Raw genomic sequence first — 13,817 nt, 5'->3', positions numbered from 1 at the left:
CATACATATTAAGGGATAATCCCATAAATTGCTCTTAGCCAATAATCATATATAGTTATAGGAAGCTTCTTGCTATATGAGTAAATTAGATTCCCTGGAAGCGAGAAACTCCTTGCTTTCTTGAAAGAAGGGGAAGCTTTGGAAAGCCTTGAAATATGAGAAACTCAATTACTTTTAGTGGAAAGCCTGCTTCCTCCTCGTTTCCCATATTTATTCATTTTTGCTTTCTCAACATTTTGTTGGAGTGTGAAGCCTATTTCCCACCTGGACATAAATTTTTAATTTTTGCGAATCCAATTTTGTAGTAAGTTTGTGGGGGTTGTAGGGGTCTCCTTCCGCCCATAAGGTGGGGATTTGAGGGCATTAGCTCTTGAAGCAAAAAAAATTGGATAAGCTTAAAGGGTATTTTTATCATTTTACCCTATACTCCTTGTAGGATCAAACTACAACTCTTATAGTTTACTTGATGCATCCGATAGACTCTATAAAATTTATACTCTTCTATTTAAAGAGGCATATGTATCTTAATCAAATGTAGTTGTGGACGTAGGTAGGGATGGCAGTGGGGCGGGGTGGGGGAAAAGGTCTCCACCCCCGCCCCGCCTCAAGATTAGAACCTCCATCCCCGCCTCCATCCCTGGCAGGGATGGATTTTAACCTCCACCCCCGCCTTCATCCCCGGTTCAAACGGGGATGAGGCGGGGCGGGGCGGGGAAAAGGGTACGTCCATCCCAGCCTCCATCCCCGAACGGGGATGGATTTTAACCTTCGTCCCTGCCTCCATCCCCGTTTCATACCCTTCATGCCCGGTCCAAACGGGGTGAGGCGGGGCGGGGCCCCGCTTTCCCCCGGTCCACTGCCATGAACCATGTAAAATCTTTGTTATTAAGGTGTAGCTATTTTTTTCTTTTGCCTATTCTCGTGTTTATTTTTTTGATCCATCGAAAGTTCAAAGGGTCGTTCCCCAATACATTAGTCTCACATTTCTTGTCATTTCCCACTTGCTTCCTTAATGTTTCTCTCGCACTTCTCACTCACCTTCTATATTTTTTATATTAAAAATAATAATTTTTTATGATACTTGCATAACCGTTTCATAATCGTATCTTGCTTCTTATATCCATTTCACGCTTTATATATTTTTTTACACTCGCTTCCTAGTTTCCATTTCACGCATCACTTCTTATATCCATTACGTTTCCAGATAACTATGCAGGATTCTGACATTTTACATGGATGTGCGTTTCAAAAATCTTAGCTAAAGGGCAAATGAACCTTCCTTTCCTTAACTCTATTTCTCTTTTCAAATTACCCAAAAATTGTTGCACCAAACATACCCTACGAAAACTAAACCCTGAAACTTATGTGCTGCCACCTGCATTGGTATGAATTTTTTTCTCCAAAATCTCCTTTATGTTCTTGTTAACTCCAAATCTAACCTAGATTTTTCGAAAAAAAACTGGTAGATGAGAGTGAAACCTCTACAGTGGGTCTATACATCACTGTTCTCTTTTCAAACGAAGTCCTTGTCTTGACTGCTGCCAGTCCACCAAGCCAAAATGGCATACTCAATCCAAACGATAGAACAGTAAAGCAAGCTATATACATTACACTCTATTTTATTCTAAATAAAGATTTGGTTTGACATCCATGTCCAAGAAAATTTGAATTCTTGGCATCATCCACAAACTATATTCTCTTTCAGATACACTGTTTATATGCCGCGAAAAAATACAGCAATATGTGACTTGAAGGCTGACAATCGTGGAAAATATATATAGACGAATATGACAGTGTGGTCATGATGTTTCATCATCACACTAGGGTCTTGTCCAGCCTAAAGGGGGGATAAGTGTGCATCTATGACTTTTGCACATAATGCAAACGAATAAAAAGGTAAGGGATAAGGAGGATGCGATTGAAGTGCAGCCATGCAATGCCAAAGAAAATGCATTGATTAGAAAGGAACAAGAATAATAATAAGGGCCACTGATATATTGTACCAAGAGGCTTTCACCAAGATACCAACAAGTCACTACTCTCTCTCTCTCTCTCTCTCTCTCTTGTTTGTCACTCCTATGCATGTGTATAATGCCACTATTCTCTCTTTCTATGTTTTGATTGTCATTCCTATGCATGTGTATAATGTCTCACTACTCTATGTTTTGTTTGTCACTCGTATATGCATGTGTATAATGTCTCATTACTCTCTCTCTCTCTCTCTCTCTCTCTCTCTCTCTCTTCTGGGTGTGTGTTTTGTTTCACTCCTATGCATGAGTATAATGTTTCACTACTCTCTCTCTGTTTTGTTTCACTCTTTATGCATTCGTATAAGGGCACCTTTTTGTACGTTATGGACTGTTTGGGAAAAAACTGCATACATCACTTCGAAAATTCAATATACAAGAGCCAGTACCTATTAACCAAATATGCAGACCATCTCAGAAGCATCTAATCTAGAAAGAAACAAAAAGAAAAAAAATCTTTTGCTCTAGGAAGTTTGGAACCGACAACTGTAGCCAATATTTTCTCAATGCATATATGATACTAATGAAAGTACAGAACTATTGAGCGGAAAATCATAAGTCCAAGATGTATTGACTCAATTTGACCACATAGATATGTTCAAACACGTTAACAATTGAATCTTGAATCGTGTATTTCCAGCAGGATAACATGATTTTTTTGTGACGAAACTTTGCTACATTGTGGACTGTTAATTTTGGAAGCCCTTAAAAAACTTGCATATATATCAAAGTTACATGGTTCACAGTCCATTCCCAACAAAAAAGAACATGTAGATAACATGTGTATGCGTGCCAGGATTGGGTCCAACTCCTTTACTACATACTCGTCTTTTCCATCTAGAAAAAAGAAAAAGAGAAGGCTCAGAAGTGGCTTAAAATAAAGCCCGAAAAATGAAAGAATGGTGACACGCTGATTCTGTAAAAAGTGGAAACCCTCAAATCAAAATCATGCTTTGGCTGCTGGTAGCTTTAAATATGGTCCAGACTGCAGAGTCCAGGCATGAACACAAAAGTTGAAGTGGACTCGTGGAAAGGTACTCGACAGCCATATATTTGGCAACAAGGGGTCGCTGCACCTCTTTTCTCTACTTGACTTCCTAGTTGGCATATCATTTTCCCAAAATGAAAAAATCATATGGAGCAATGGCAGGAGAGACATCAAGATGGAGAGAGAGAAAGAAATTCAACATTACCCCTCATGGAGATCAACAAAATGTTGAACCCATGAACTGAACAAGAGCAAAGTCAAAACAAATAAAGAAAGCAGGAGAGAAAAAGAACATGAGACAGATAAAACGGGCTCACGCCGGAGCCGCTTGCCCAAATTGCGGCAAAAGAGAGGTAGCGTCAACAGGAGGGAGCAGAAGATCACTAAGATGCATAGGCAAGATCGCATAAACATCTACCAAGATTTTATGCACCAGGTTTTGAATGTTAACCGGAATTTGACGAAAATGAGCTTTGTTTCGTGTCATCCAAACAAACCACCAAGAAGTAAGCAACCACGTTCGCCAGATAAACCTCCACCTCGTGCTACGCCTAATACAAACTGGGCCCAAGATCAGATCTAGTGCAAAAGACTCCTCCTTAACAAACACTTCTGGATGCCTCCAGGTCCTGCTAAAGAGCTCCACAAATATTGGGCAAGACCAGAACAAGTGAAACGTAGATTCTTCTCCAGCTTGACAAAGCACACATCAACTCGGGAGTTGAATGCCCCATTTCTTTAAATTACTGTGGGTTTGGATCCTATCGTGCAAAATTAACCAAGCCAGGACTCGAGAACGGGGAGAAGGACCCTTCGCCCAAAGCACATCCTCGGGCAACCAATCAGCCCCCGGGGGGACCAACGATCTATAGACTTTTTTGGTGAGAAACTCTCCGCTTGGCGTCAACGCTCACTGTAACCACTAACCATGAGTCCTCAAAATGGTCTATAAAGCAGGCTAAAGCCCTCAAGCATGATTTACGCAAGTGCGAGAGCGCCAAACCCCGGGTTCCTTGACGAACCGGGATAAGAGCAGGAGCCCCATATTTAGCAAGAAGCAAACGAGCACAAGGGTTATCCGGTTGGTGGGTCAGCCAACATTGTTTGGCGACAAGAACAATGCTCCACAGTTTGGGCGTAGGAATGCCTAAACCAGCCATATGTCGAGGTAAGACCACTGAACGCCAACCAATCAAGTGACGCTTACCCTTGAGTTGACACTGAGACCATAGAAAACCTGCCAGCAAGCATGTCAGCTACTTCTCTACTCCCACAGGCATCACAAACATAGACATGAAAAATTCTGGAATAGTTGAAAGAACATGTCTGACTAAGGTTAGACCGCCGACGATAAAGAGATAAAACAACTGCCATGAAAGCAATTTGCACTTCACTTTTTGAAGCGTCGGAGCCCAAGCAGCAGAAGAGAGGTGCTTCACTCGTAACGGCAAGCCCAGGTACATAATAGGCATGTCAGAAATAGTGCAATTAAAAATTCTTTTTTCAACTGCAAGCATATTGGCATGAACATTGAACATAGTAATAGAGCATTTGGTCTCATTTAGAGAAAGCCCAGATAGGAAGAGAAAGAACTGAATGATAAGCTTGAACCTAAGCATCTGCTGAACATTTGCACGACAAAAAATGATCATATCATCAGCATAAGTAAGAATATAACCCAGAAAGTCTGAAACCTGCAAAGGATCAATAAAACACGATACCGCAACCTGCTTAAGGAAGACCATAAGACCCTCAGCAACAACATTGAACAACAAAGGCGAGAGGGGGCGCTCTTGCCGTAAATCCCGCCCCAGCTTGAACCGGTCTCCTCTAACACCATTGATATTTAACATGGCCTGGGCATTTGAGACCAGCTCCCGTACCCAACCAGAAAAATGGCGACCAATACCGAAATTTGCTAACATTTGAAATAAGAATGACCAATGCACAGAGTCAAAAGTTTTATGAAAGTCTAATTTAAAGACAAAGTATGGTTGACCGCTATGCTGCAAGGAATGAACAACCTCGAACACCATGATGAACGAGTGTTGGATCTTCTTATTACGGATAAAGGCGATCTGAGAGTCTGAAAAAATCTGGTTAGCCACCGATTTCAGCCTATTCGTCAAAACCTTGGCAAACATCCGATAGAAAGCACTCATAACTGAGATAGGGCAGAATCGTAAAATATCATTGGCCTCATTTTCTTTCGGAATAAGCGAAATAATAGCAACATGAAAATGATAAGACAATCTGAAGTTACAATAGAACTCATCAAACATGCTCATCACGTCTGATTTAACACAGTCCCAAAAGATTCTAAAAAAGTCGACATGAAACCCGTCAATGTCAGGCGCTTTCCAACTCGACATATCCTTAATGGCCCTAAAAATTTCATCGTCAGAGAACCTCCTTTGCATAGATCTGGCTTGCTTAAGCTGAATTGACCCAACTTGGACATTACCAAAGACACCCTCCGCAGTTAACGAAGCAGAATATAAATCCTTAAAATATAGCGAGATTGCTGGATTAACGTGTTGATTGGAGAGAGAGAGAGAGACTTTTGATTGCCTTAGGGGGCGTTTGCTTCACCCCAAAAAATAAGAAAGAGGGTTGCTTTCGTATGAAAGAGGGCCCCTTTCTCGTGAGCAATGAAACAAGCACCCATTGAGAAAGAGTTGGTGGGGTCCACCATCTTTCACTGTAAATCCCTTGTTTCCTGTCAAAATTGCATCACGCCTTGAATCTGATATAAGGCTTGAAGAAAAAAGTTTAATTCAGAAAAGCCCATCTAATACACAGTTTGAAGAAATATGTCAACATATGCCTCGACAGTTCAAGTACTTTCAAAGCTAGATTGTAATCGGTTTGAGGTTTGGACACACTTTGGACCCAAAATAGGCCTTAAACTTGGGTTCTTAATTTAGTCTAAAAATCTGACCATGATGACTAAAAATATGTACGCAAGTTAATACCAATTCCTTAAAACATGAATCACAGAGATCTTTCCCCTATGTAATTGGCAGATTTAATACATACCCAAGAGAAAACAAGTGTTCCTGAAATAAATGGATACTTGCAGGGGGAATTATAACTGACAAGCTATAGCGAAAGAATGACCAACTTATCTAATTCTCTAAGCAAAGGAGAAAATGATGAAATCCCATAATTTGCAAAAAAAACAAAAAGACAGCAAACGCATCTTACTAACAATCTATCCAAATTAAAACAGATGTCACAAGGTCTTACATAACACAAATCCACCAATGAGAAATAGTTTGCTCATTCGTATAAATAACTTGAATATGGCAAGCAGAATCATGGTTAATCAAACACTTCCCACTACAAGAAACCTGTGGATTAGCGATGACCTAAATTCGTCGCTAATCCGACACTAATCCGTCGCTAAACAGTTTAGCGATGGATTAGCGACGGAAAACTTTAATCGTGAATTTTTCGACACTAAGTAGTGCCAGAACTTATCCGCCGCTAATTCCGTCGCTAATTTGCGATGGATTAGCGGCGGATATGATCCATCGCGAGTCCTTCGCTATTTTAAATTAGCGATGGATAATATCTGTCGCTAATCCGTCGTTAAATTTTAAAAAAAATAAAAAAAAAATTGCTTGTTGTCGACGCGTTCTCCGGCAAAGAGCAATTTTTTTTGCACAGAACCGGCGCGTTCCGGCAGGCTGCGACTCCACGCGGATCTGGGGGGAGCTCCTCTTCAAGTTCCAGGTCTGCCACGAGAACCAACCGAAGAGCTTCACGGTGGGGGCGCTCAGCTTCAGCTGCGACTCCGCACGGATCTTCGTGAGCTGCAGGGGGAGGAGCAACAAGTGCGGCATAGGGGTGTGGGACGGCTACACCGGGAAGCAATCAGATTTCTACTACGAGATCTGGCTGGTCCGTCGGCGACTCCGGCAGGCTCCAGTGGCTCCCCAATAGCAGCCTCCTCTTCGTCGCCACTCTCTTTGACTTAGGCAGGCTCCAGTGGCTCCCCAACAACAGCCTCCTCTTCGTCGCCCCCTTGACGTCTCGGCTCCGGCGAAGCCACGATGGCTCCATCTGCGACTTCTCTATAGGTGGGAATTGACTCTTTGTGCGCGTCGTCAGCGGGGTTTCTGACGTCTTGAGAATCAGCCGAAGTGGGGATGGTTTAAATCGAATGAGAGGAAAAACAAACAGAGGAAAAATTTTGAACGAAGGGAGGGAAAATTTCGCGCCTCGGGTGGGACGAAAATTAGCGACGGAATTTTTCCGTCCCTAATCCATCGCTAATTAGCGACGGAAAAATTCTCTCGCTAATTAGCATTTTTTTAACGTTTTGACGACGAAAAAAATGTTGTCGCTAATCCTTCGCTACAGAGATATTTTCGTCGCTAATTTTGCAAATATTTCAAACGTTAGCGACAAATAGTTTTTGCTCGCTAAGCCGTCGCAAATTAGCGACGGACAAAATCCGTCGCAAATTTCCGTCGCTAAGTAGCATTTTTCTTGTAGTGGCAGAAGACTTTGAAAAACATTAATGTATGTTATCTTCTGTGGTCAAATAAGGGAAAACTTCATTCCATTATGAGAAGTTGGACAAAAAACGTTTACAAATAGAAGGGGACTATTCCCAATTCAAACCCCGAAATAATCTGAAGCCCTGATTTTGCAAACCTTATCTAACCAATCTGACAAAAGCTAAAGGAACTATATTTTCCACTATCTACATAATTAAACACAAATGGTCAATTAGGAGGTCATTCTAACAAGAGATAATCAAGCATTATGGCAACATATAATGTTGTTAACTTGAAACCAAACAAAAGCAACATATAGAAATATAACAAAACAATAATATTTTCAAATGATCAATCCACCTGAAAGTGTAAGTTAGCTATCATGACAACAACATGAACCTAAGAGTTCGCAAATTCCTCGATTCCACTTCCCTAATGTTCCATCTATTTAGAGAAGAAAAGAAGTGGATAAACCAATCACCGGCTCTACATTGAGTCATGACAAGAGAAAAAGAAAAAGAAAAGGAAAAAGCAAGAGGAAAGAGAGTTGTAAAGAATACACATACAATAAATCACATGTCAACCAAGATCTCTTAGTCTTTTCTTCAACATTTCCAATGACTTCTTGCGGGCATCCTGCTTGGAAGCTCGGTTAGACAAGCTTCCAAAAAGCCTATCCGGTGTATCCTTAAATTTCTCACATATAGCTGCCACCTTTTTATGGTCCAAGGAGTTATAGCTCCTCTCCCGTATGACTGGATTCATAAAGTTCTCCGGTTGACTGCTAAGCAAAAGGTTGACCAACTGTCGTGCTTCAATCAAGCAATCTCTTAAACTCCCCTCTATGTTTACTTCACTCAAGCCTGAGCTCTCAAAACTCTCATCTGCGAAGGCTTCCAACTTCCTCAAATCATTGTCAATGCTTATGACAGCATTTAGAGTGAATCTCTTCACGCTATCACTAAGAAATGTTGACACAATTGAATCAGAAATGTGCTTTAAAGCACCACTCCCAACCTTATACAATGCTTCGATTGGCAATATTTGTTGGGCAGTGGATATCAATGTCTCAAGATAAATAATGACTTCATTTATGTATTCATTCTGCTGGATTTCATCAGAAATCCAATTGATGTTCTCTGTTAGACCCATAAACTCATCTACTTTTGAGTTAACCAGCTTCAACAATGCATTATAAGCAGCATCCTGTGATGTCCTGAGAACTGCCCTAGCTGTTAAAGAGGCATGAGGTCTTTCGGCCACACGTACAGGAAGACCACATTGTTGGGCGGCCTGCTTCAGGAAAAGATCACATGCATGTTCCAAAACAGTCAAATTTGCAGCAATTTGCATTGCCTGGGACACACTTGAGGTGCAGCTATTTATCACCTTTAGCAAAGCTTCATTCAGAACATCAATCAACAGCTTGTCTAGATATCTCTTCACGACATCATAGAAGTCCATATGGCTGCTATATGATGAGTAACTAACAGAACCCTCGATGAACGATCTCACTATACGACAACAATCAGGGACAGTTGCAGAGAAGGGTGCAATATATGGAAAAGCTGGCATTATATCTGAAGTTTGAAGTTGGAAAGCTAACACATTCATATTGTACTCATACTCCTTCTTCATCACCATCTGCTCATATGTCTCACGGGAAAGGACCTCATCAATCTGCTTCCGGCACTCATCAAGAAGGAGCTCATGGTATTTATCTCTACTGTTACCCAAAACCTCAAGTAAACTACTGACAGGGTACCCATATCTTCTCAGAGTAGCACCAAGAAGAGTGACATTATCCTTGATTACCAAAAGATCGTTGGCCGAATCCATACACAAAAATTGTTCCTCTAAAACTGAAGTAATCTTTGAAACAGTTGTATCCCATACAGATTCCACTTTATCAGATGACAGTAAGCTCCCTGCAGTCCGCAAGACTCTATCTTCAATAATAAAGTAACCAGCTACCTGAGCAAAAAATGTCTGGTGGGATTCAAGAAAAGGCTGTGCTGGGGAGATCTGCATATCCAAATTGAGTTGCATCAATCGATTTTTATAGTAATAACTCTGAAACTGATCCTGAAGACCGAGGCAAGTATGCAGGTGATAAGCACGATACACAGGTGTAAGATCGAATTTCAGACCAGCATCTTCATCTGTGTCTTCTATGTCAAGGGCATACTCACAATCCCCTACTCCTGACCGGCTTTGCTCTTCTGCTTCACGCTGATGAGCACGTAAATCCTCTTCTCTCTGACGAGCTGATACTGTCTGTCGAATTGCTTGCTGCCCAATCTCCTTAGCTTTACTCCTGATCATAACAAGCCAATCATTAAATTCACTGATTACTTTCTTCTCGATATGGGATTTTATCACTGGGATCTGCTTTTCAAGCACTCGGAAAAGAGCCTTCACAGTGATTTTGTGCAAATAGTCTTTCTCAATTAGATCCAGGGTTTTGAGGGCAGGATAAAAGCGATCATTTGAAATATCACGGTTACATTTTGCACAAAGTTCTGAAACCTGCAAGCAGACCTTGGAGATCTTGATTGCCTCTGTGACATTAGTCTTGATAGAATGTGACTCAAGAAGCGCCTCAAGCTTCAAAAGGAGAGAGGTTGAGGCTTCTTGAAGCCTAAAATTCTCACTCATCAACCCATTTTTGAGTTCATCAGCATCTACTAGAACTCCACGAAGCTCATCCACTGCACGTATGAAATCCTCATAGTGCAGCTTGCACAATTCCTCAATCTCGATCTCCTTCTTCTTCACTACAGTCTTAAGTTGGTGCAAGAGACTTTCAGGCTTCCCAGTCTCGAATGCGTGCCTGACAATTGGACCTAGATCCTCCCCATTCGCAATGGTGGTTGCCAAACCTGATTCTTCCCCACCATCTCCATTCTCCACAGCAGTTCTTTTCTTGTGTTTTGCATGCATTGTTCAGATCAAGTTCTGGAACACAAATAAAGGAAACAAATCAAAAGAAGTTTCCAAGGTCATGCTTTGAAACTTGAATCTGGTTACCATATAGAATTACATAAAGCCTCGTACAGTTACAAAGGCATCAATTGTCACAGAAAAAGAGCACAAATAGAAAACAGAGGAACAAGTGAATAAAAGACACTGCTGGAATCCACCATTTCAGGAAGCAAACTAGACGTTCACTCATGAAACACAACTTGAAGCAAAAACTGTTCCGCTAAAAGACGTGAAAAGAACATTACATCTAATGTTGGTTTCGATGAACTCCTCAAAAATCTAAGTATGCTCGGACAAACATGATAAAAATATCTAATGTAGAGAAGGAACAAGAAGTAAATAAACAAACAAATACACACCCTCATGCGAAATAAATCACCCAAACGACCATCTTGCAGGAGATGATTTGGTTGCTGGTTACCCATTTCCCTTTTTCCTGAAAAAAGATATTTGTTCTTTCGGCAGAATCCATTTCATATCAAAAGGATTCCATCAAGCAATGAAACAAGGAATCGACACAGAAGGATGGGAAAAGATCAAGATAGATGTTCACCCATCATCTGATAAAAACTATTGTTTCACAAAATGGTACCCGTCACCAAAATTTTGCATCAACTTGACATAAAAAATAGGATTCATTTCAAGTAGCATTAAACAACAAGAATTCCCATCTACAAACAAAGAAATGTAGCTGATTCGTTCAACCACATCTATCCATCGACATATGGAAATCCAATCGGGTCAATTCACATATTTCACTGGAAGAAATTTATGGGGATTTGTTACACCAAAATAGGACCCCCCAACAGTCAATTTCAGGTCCAAGCGTGTCCGCTTAAACCCTGAAACCCATAAAAAACCACGGAATCCTAAAGAAACTGACAGCCTCAGTAGGAACCCAAAAAGAATTGAATTAAAAAGTTCGGTTCGAACTTCGACGAAACCATCTTACCCAATTTTCAAATGGTTCTCTTCGCACAAACCACCCATCAAAAGACACGAACTCAAATAAAAGAAAAGATCAAACATAAAACACAAGACACAATGTTGGTTCTTTCAACATATACTCCTCACCGTCATCAAAATTCCAATGTATCGCAGAGAGAGAGAGAGAGAGAGAGAGAGAGACTCACAAGAATATGCCCAAATTCTATATGGGTTTCCTCGGGAAAATGATCATTGGAGTCTCGTTTAGTGCTCTTATCGACGTCACCCTCGAGAAGAACTTCAGGGAAGGAAAAGAAGAGGACGAAACCAAAGCCAAGCGAGAAAGGAAGGATCAAAAGCAGCAGCCTCCTTCCGACAAGGGCTTCGCTTGGATCGCAGAAAAGCCATACAACACAAACAAAGAAGAAGAAGGATGGTGGTGGTGGTGTGTGATATCAAAGAGAAACATAACCATAATTCGGTTCTGTCCCCCACCTGAAACCGTGCCTTTAATTATGGGAGAAGGAAGAGACATTCTTCTCTCAATTCTATTTAATTTTCTACCAAAACCTGCTTAATTCACCACGGCCAAAAAAAAAAAAAAAACACAAAACTTAAAATGCCGTATAATATTTTATTTATTTACTGAAAAATGCCCGTCATATAAGATTATTAAATCCAGTGCCTGTTTTTGCGTGATTGTGTTTCAAATACCTGCTGCCTCCTCATGTATAAAAGGGGTAATACTCGGTCATGTCGACCTGACCGCACGAATGACCTAGAGGTCATAGGCCTAATCGCATCGACTCAATCAGACCTCATAAATGGATTCAATATTATCCAAATGTTAAGGACCCGCTATTGGATTGTGTTTTAGGGCCAAAACTATGATTTTATGAGTTGAAAAAATATTGCATATTGTAAGTAGGGGTGCCAATGGGCCTGGTTTGCCCACACCCGACCCAAAGCAAACTCTATAGGGTTCGGGTATGGTGATAAATAAAAAGACCCAATTAAAACCCAGATCCGGACCTGAAGGTTTGAATAATACGTGGACCCAGTTATAGTTGGTGAAAATTTATACCAGACCCAAGTTCTGATTAAGACCTGCAATTTTTCAATGTAAAAATGATAAAAAAATATGGTTTTACTGGGTATGGTCTGGGTTTGGTTCATGTAGTTTTTATTGGATTCGAGTATGATTTTTTTTATAGTGGACCCAATTAAACCCAGGTCCGAACTCTATACCATTCCCAAAAATTGGGTTCAAGTCTAGTTTCACCTGGATCTTAACCAAACCCAACCCATTGACACCCCTGAGTGTAAGCCGTTGATTTTTAAAGACTCATAAAATCAATAAAATCTATGCTTATATATCATAATTAGACAATCCAAGAACGGCTTAGTGTGTAGATCATATTTGCAAGGTTAGTTTCATAAAAAAAAACCAAAAACAAACTCATTTGTACGTAGCAGTGACTTCACCAAATGTTAATTTGGTATAAAATGACATTTTTACTCCTTTTATAATAAAACGAATCAAATTATGGCATCGTATGATCTTTGGTGAAACAAATCAACAACCAGAGCATTTTAGTCACTTCAACTAAAAAAGTTGTTTGTGTGTTTAAAACATTACAAACCACAAAGATTAGCATTTTAAATGTAATAACTAGAATGTTAGGGGTGCATTAGGTAAAGGGCCGAAAAGTTAGGTGGCTTTTAATTAGTCGCTCAAAAAAAAAAAAATCCTACACTCCACCCAATTTGTCTATCAACCGTGGACTTGGTCCAGTTATAGCTAGTAAACGAATCAAGCAACTCGTGACTCATGGTTGGCTTGTTACTAACTCTTTCATGATCAAGAGTTAACAAGCCAAGCCCGAACGCCTCAGCTCGAGGGAAGCAGATCAGGTCATGCTGAACATGAGCGTTTTTTCTCATGCCAACATCGTGGCCGTCTGTTTGCATTTTGGATGAATGCCACGTGGTTTTGTTGACTTTTGAGTTTTTTAAAATGCAAATCGGATGGCCACGATGTCAGCATGAGCAAAAACGCTCATGTTCAGCATGACATGATCTGCTTCCCATTTGTAATGTTTATCATGACTTATTTATCAAGATTCAAACTTTGTTTCAAAATGATTTGATGTTAAAATAGGAATATTTGATCATCAAATTTTAGTACAATATTAACTATTTTTTTACCTCTTCAAAATATATAATTGAATAAAAAATAATAAACACATCTAATGGTTCAGATCTAATATAAAACACCTAAAAGTATGATTTTTAGGTCTTAACATGACCTAAAGAAAAACTATCAGCACAATCCTCATTCTCATTATATAAATATATATACCAAAGAGAATGACTTTAAAA

At 40.2% G+C, this 13,817-nt stretch overlaps 1 pseudogene across 1 annotated transcript; it reads right to left on the bottom strand.

The window, feature by feature from the left end:
• Nucleotides 1-7,863: 7,863 nt before the first annotated feature.
• LOC149819717 (exocyst complex component SEC15A pseudogene) lies at nt 7,864-11,864 on the bottom strand (annotated as a pseudogene). Its single transcript, XR_016426464.1, has 2 exons — nt 11,642-11,864; nt 7,864-10,481 (listed from the first exon to the last, which is right to left on the bottom strand). The product of XR_016426464.1 is annotated as an exocyst complex component SEC15A pseudogene (transcript).
• Nucleotides 11,865-13,817: the final 1,953 nt, after the last annotated feature.

Source organism: Nuphar pumila, chromosome 12, assembly GCF_984573655.1.
Source record: "Nuphar pumila chromosome 12, dmNupPumi1.hap1.1, whole genome shotgun sequence".
Taxonomy (NCBI): Eukaryota; Viridiplantae; Streptophyta; class Magnoliopsida; order Nymphaeales; family Nymphaeaceae; genus Nuphar; species Nuphar pumila.
Note: the sequence above shows the minus strand (reverse complement) of the source record. Positions and strands in the feature narration are given on the sequence as shown.